The sequence below is a fragment of the Mastomys coucha genome, unplaced genomic scaffold (assembly GCF_008632895.1).
Source record: "Mastomys coucha isolate ucsf_1 unplaced genomic scaffold, UCSF_Mcou_1 pScaffold3, whole genome shotgun sequence".
NCBI lineage: Eukaryota > Metazoa > Chordata > Mammalia > Rodentia > Muridae > Mastomys > Mastomys coucha.
In genome coordinates, this window is record NW_022196909.1 from 31,769,501 (window position 1) to 31,776,009 (window position 6,509).

The following is a 6,509-nucleotide window of genomic DNA, read 5'->3' on the forward strand; positions in this document are numbered from 1 at the left end:
AGGGAGGAAGGGAGGAAGAGAGAGAGAGAGAGAGAGAGAGAGAGAGAGAGATCTTCGCACTCTTATTTCTAAACAACAGATTCTTTTTTCCTCTTCAGTATCCAAATGAGCATCTGAGCATCTGCCAGTGGGGGAATAAAATGCAATCCGGATGTTGACAGCCATTAACAAGGAAGACTAAAATTTTCCTTTCAAGAATAAAGATGAACTTTGAAGAGCACAGAGCCTACTTTGTACTCTCAACCACCAAGCACTAGAGAAATTGCATTTTCTCTAAAATTCCTCCTCATAGAATATATATATATATATACTCTCTAGAGAGAGAGAGAAATACTTGAGAGAGAGAGATACTCAAGAGAGAGAGAGAAAGAGAGAGAGATACTTGAGAGAGAGAGATACTCAAGAGAGAGCAAGAGAGAGACAGAGAAAGAGACAGAGTGAATTTTATATGTGTAAGTCTCCAAGACACTGGAGAGGTAGCCACACTGCCCCACTGCCCCCATGACCCCTGTTCCCAAGACGGTTCACCAGCATGAATTCCTATTGCATTTACTCCGAGCTGACTCTAGTTACCCCAGCCCTTTGGACTCATGGCTGCTACTTGGCAGGCATTGGCTTATAACCTTCAGAGTCGTCCCTTGGGTGGAAAAAAAAAAAGTTATTCCCTTTCTGAGACTTTGCTGCCATTCTTCCTCAACCTCTCTGCTTCTTCCTCCTTCTCTTGGTCGGACCTTGGTTTTAGAGACAGGATCTCAGGTCGCCCAGGCTGACTTCAAACTGGCTGTAAGACCAAGGATGACCTTGGACTCCCAATTGTCTTGTTTCTGCCTCTCTGGAAGTATGGGCATATGCCAATGCCACCGTGTCTGGTTTTATGCAGATACTGAGGATGAAGCCCAGGGTTTCCTTGTAGAGTACTTGCTCAGCTTTCCATACTCAATACCCTTGTGGTGGGGGATTCCCCTTCCTATCACAATTGCTCTCTGCTCTACAGATTATTATTTTTTAAATAATTTATTTTTTTATGTTTTATATACACTGCTGTTTTGCTTGCATGTGTGTCTGTATGAGTGCTTCATATCCTCTAGAACAGGAGTTATAGACAGTTGTGAGCTGCCAGGTGGATGCTGGGAATTTAACCGGGGTCTTCTGGAAGAGCACCCAGTGCTCTTAATCCCTGATCCATATCTCCAGAGCCATCTACAGATTATCATTAAGACACATGATCATATTTATCATATTTCTATATAGCCAATTCCCCTAGAAGAATCTGAAGAGCAAGTCCAGCACTTGACTGTGATCAGCTCCAGAGACAAAGTTTTCTTCTCCTCTGTGACCACGTCCCTGGTTCCTAGGGCAGGGTTAAGGATGTAGGTACCCTAGGAAGGCTTACTGAGTAGTGGGTAAACCTTGGCTTTGAAAACTTTAAGTCTTTGCTTTAAAGTCTTAGCAACAAGGACATTGTCTTAAGTAAGGTTTCATTGCTGTGAAGAGACACCATGACCAAGGCAACTCTTATAAAGGACAACATTTAACTGGGGGCTGGCTTGCACTTTCAGAGTTTCAGTCCATTATCACCATGGCAGGAAGCATGGCAGCATGCAGGCAGACAGGGTACTGGAGAAGGAGCCAAGATTTCTACTTCTTGATCCACAGACAGCAGAAGGTAGCCAGGAGGGGGCTCTGATTCCACACTGGGCAGAGCTTAGGCATAGGAGACCTCAAAGCCCACCTCCACAGTGACATACTTCCTCCAGCAAGGCCACACTCACTCAAACAAAGCCACACCTCCTAATAGTGCCATTCCCTGTGGGCCAAGCATTTAAATACACGAGTCTATGGAGGCCAAACCTATTCGAACCCCCACAGACATTTACTTAAGCCACTTCAAGAGAAGAAGGAAGATTTACCAAAGGACCTGTAGGTAGGAGAGCAATTTCTAGAAACCAATGAATAGACCAGAACAGTAGGAAACCATTAACCACACCCAGGACCTGAGAGCTGAATCTACCACAGAAAGGACATCAAACCCAAGCTGTTTCCAGAGTGGCAGATTAAAAACAGAACATGCCCCCAGGACTCTGCTGGCCAAACTCACATGGAGGAGAGCCAGCAGTTAAGACAGTATTAGAAATGTCAGCCTCTGGCACAGCCCTGGGCTGGACAGAACAGTGGGTGGTAAGGGAGGCTAAAACCAGTACCACAAACCTAGAACCACCAACCCAGCTGAGGGCTGCTGCCCTGGTGCCCCAGGCCAGTCCTTGTTTATGTCAGGGACAGAATCCTCCCCATGCTTGGGGAGACGGGCTACTCACTCTACTAGCTCTGACATTTGTACAGAACTCCTTGTTTCCCATGTCCACTGGGAATTGCTCATGCTTCGAAAAATTCGTTTTATCTGTGAAACAGGGACTCAACCATCAACCAAGGACTATACATGGTGGGAATGATTGTTCTGGCAGCATGTGTATAGTAGAGGATTGCAAAGTCGATCATCAATGGGAGGAGAGGACCTCGGCCCTGTGAAGGTTCTGTGCCCCAGTGTAGGGGAATGCCAGGGCCAGAAAGTGGCAGAGGGTGGGGTGGCAGGCATGGGGAGAGGGGAGGCAACAGGGGTTTGTTCTTGTTGTTTTTGTCTGTTTGTTTGTTTTTTGGAGGGGAAACTGGGAAAGGAGAAATCATATGACATGTAAATAAAGAAAATATCTAATAAAAAAAAAGATGGACTTTTTTCTTCATCCCTATTTTTCCCCCATTTTTTGAAATTTACCTACTCTAGAGAAAGAAAGCAACTCTTCCAGAATCAGCTGCAAAAGTGTTTGTTTAAAACAAGAATTTTTTTTTTAAGGGGGAACATCAAAGTTGTATCAAGTACTCAGCTCAATACCACGAACATTTATGGAGCCACACAATGACTGCAAGGCATTGTGGGATCTTCAAAGAAAAATTACAGATGGTGGCCAGCCCTCCCCCCAGGGATGGTAAGACATCTGTCCAAAGACACACCATGACATATGTTCTCATAGAGGTTAGTTGGTAGCCCGAGATAGCCTCGAGGGACTTACTAGAATCTGAAGACGAACCGAACTTTGATCAATGGGAATTTAGAGGAAGGAAGAGGGTTACTTCATGCTGTGGTCTAAATGTTTCCCCTTCAAAACTTAAATTGCTGTTTAATGAGCACTATGACAGTTTTAGATAGGTGTGGTGGCTAGTTTTATGTCAAATTGACTCAAGCTAGAGTCCCGGGAGAGCCGGGCGGTGGTGGCACACACCTTTCATCCCAGCACTTGGGAGGCGGATTTCTGAGTTCGAGGACAGCCTGGTCTACAGAGTGAGTTCCAGGACAGCCAGAGAAACCCTGCCTTGAAAAAAAAATAGTAGAGTCCCCAGAGAAGAGGGAGCCTCAACTGAGAAAAATCTCTCCGTAAGACTGAACTGTAGGGAAGTCTGTACGATATATTCTTAATTAGCTATTGGTGTTAGCGGGCCCATTGTGAGTGAGCCCATCCCTGGACAGATGGTCCTAGGTTCTAAGAAAGCAAGCTAGGTGAGCACGGAGAGCAAGCCAGTAAGCAGCATCCCTCCATTGCCTCTGCATCAGCTCCTGGCCCCAAGTTCTTGACCTGTCTGAGTTCCAGTCCTTCCTTCGGTGATGCACAGTGCTGCCGACAAGCAAGCCAGGTAAACCCTTCCATCCCGAAGTTGCTTTGGCCATGATGTTGCATCACTGCCATAGTAACCCTGACTAGGACAAGACGAGAGGAGCATTTGAGGAATGATTGGTCCAGGAGAACCCTGAGGACAGAGCAAGAGGATCCTCGCCACAAATTGGCACCTTGATCTTGGCTATTCGTCCCTGGTGTTCAGGGTCAGCTATACACATTTGACTAACACGTCAAACACAGGAGATATCACTTTAAGTAAACTGCTTTCTCAGATCAAGAATTTGTAAGCTCGGGCTGGAGAGATGGCTCAGCGGTTAAGAGCACTGACTGCTCTTCCAGAGGTCCTGAGTTCAATTCCCAGCAACTACACGGTGGCTCGCAACCATCTATAATGGGATCCAATGCCCACTTCAGGTGTGTCTGAAGACAGACAGCTACAGTGTACTCGCATACATTAAACAAACAAATTCTGTAAAAAATTCATTATTTAAAAAATTTATAAACTCGGTGACTTTAGTAGTAGATTCAGATGCAAAAAAAGTTCATTTATTAAAAGATGGCGAATATTAACTTATGACTATGGCAGTATCTATCAATCATCTATCTATCTATCTATCTATCTATCTATCTATCTATCTATCTCACATTATTAAGAAGTAAGCATGCCTCCCCACCAGAACTGAAATCTCAGCTCAGACCCAGCATTCCCTGCCTAAAATGTTCCCCATGTCAAAGGCCTATAATTCAGAAATAGTTCTGAGCTGGTTTAAAACTTCTGAAAAAAAAAAAAAAAACTCCCCAGAAAGACTTTCGCCATCATGCTAACAAAGTGGAAATTGGGAAGTTCCATTTATCTCAGCTCCTGCTCGGCTCTGCTCCAGAGGGCAACATTGCAAAAAATAGACGAGAGTGAGAACTGAATTTTCCATGATGGTTTTCAATCCTGTCATAAGAATTTATGGGAAGAGTAAAAATTATGAAAGCCAGCAGGAGCGTTTTAGGAGGACGGCGTCTCTTTACTTCTGAACGATAGGGCCTTTTAAAAGACGTTGCCTAGTGCAGTGCCAAACACATGGGCATGAAAACAGGATTTGAAACGTTTCTCTTCAGAAATTGCAGGCATGGCCCCCATCTGAATGGCGTCAGTTATTATAGTGCACGGCGCCCTGCTACACACCAGGCATATACAAATCCATTCCACCCCTTTCTTAGCTGATGTGGCAACTGAGACGAAGAGAAGAAGCCTGTGTAAACTCACTCAGCTAGCCAGCTCATGAGATTGACAGACGAAATACAAAAGCCCAGATGAGCTTGAATTCATCTGGTAGACAACGCAAAAAATTCTAGAATAGGCATTTTCCACACGGTACTTAGCAAAGGCTTATCCTACAAGGTGCTTGTCATGTATACGCTCAGCCCAGGGAGTGGTGCTATTAGAAGATGTGACCCTGTTGGAGTAGGTGTGGCCTTGTTGTGGTGGGCGTGGCCTTGTTGTGGTGGGCGTGGCCTTGTTGGAGTAGGTGGGTCACTGTGGGTGTGGGCTTTAAGACCCTCATCCTAGCTGCCTGGAGGCCAGTATTTTGCTAGCAGCCTTCAGATGAAGATGTAGAACTCTCAGCTCCTACTGCACCATGCCTGCCTGGATTCTGCCATGTTCCCTCCTTTATGATAATGGACTGAACCTCTGAACCTGTAAGCCAGCCCCAGTTAAATGCTGTCCTTATAAGACTTGCCTTGGTCATGGTGTCTGCTCACAGCAGGAAAACCCTAACTAAGACAGTGCTTATGTGTTCTTTGAAATCCAAACTCACCTGGGCAATCTGTATTTTGACCTACTAAATCTGGGAAGTCATAGCTAGCAACGGACAAACTGAAAGAACAATAATAGAGCATCAGTGGGCTCCAGAGGCCATGAATTTAGCAGTATGTCCTGCTGACAGTAAATAATGACATTAGTTCATTGAGCACTAATAAACATCTGTTTATGGTGCCCTTGGTACAGGTGAACTCCCTCAACCCTTACAAGTTGTCGGGATTAATATTTATTGTCAATTCCATGAAAACTAGAGCTGTAAAAGACTCTCTGAGCATGCCCGTGGGAGATTATCTTAATTAGGTCAGTTGAGTTGGGAAGACTTTCCCAAAACAGATAGTATTATTTCCCCCAGGCTGAATGAAAATGAGACAGGGAGATCACATTTATTGGCATACATCTTTAATCACAATACCCAGGAGGCAGAGGCAGTTGGATCTCCAAGTCTGAAGACACTGTGATCAACATAGGGAGTTCCAGGCAAGCCGTGGCTATATATAGTGAGAGACTGTGCATTAGTTAGGGTGTCATTGCTGTGAAGAGACACCATGACCTGAAGGAGTTCGGCCAAGCCACATTCCTCATCTGCACTCCGGCCATTCTGTAAATGACAGCCAATGCTTGGTGGGTAGAGATACGCATACTAATGACATGGCATTGATATTCCTACTCTAAGATATTAATAACAGGGCTGGGATGTTGATCAGTTGGTTGAGTTCTTACCTAGCATGCACAAAACCCTGCATTTAGTCCCCAGCACCATAGGAACACCTGAAATCACAACACTCAAGAGGTAGACACAGGAAGATCAAAACTTCAAGATTGTTGCATTAGTTGGTATTCCCTTGGTAGGGACAGAACACCTGACCAAAGCAATATAAGAAAGGATGTGTGTATTTTGATTGACGGGTCTGTGGGATACAGTCTATCACAGCAGGGAGGGCAGGGTAGTTGGAGCACGAGACGGGTGGTTACATTGTATCCACAGTCAGGAAGCAAAGAGCGATGAACCCTGGTGCTCCCCCACC

General features: G+C 45.1%; 1 long non-coding RNA gene across 1 annotated transcript in view; it reads left to right on the forward strand.

Moving 5' to 3' along the window:
• The window catches only part of LOC116075289, a 4,571-nt gene extending 4,351 nt beyond the window's left edge, over positions 1-220 (forward strand). Inside the window, exon 3 of the long non-coding RNA XR_004112505.1 lies at positions 99-220. This is a non-coding gene — a long non-coding RNA (uncharacterized LOC116075289). The remainder of the gene's footprint in view (positions 1-98) is intronic.
• The last annotated feature ends 6,289 nt before the right edge of the window (positions 221-6,509 follow it).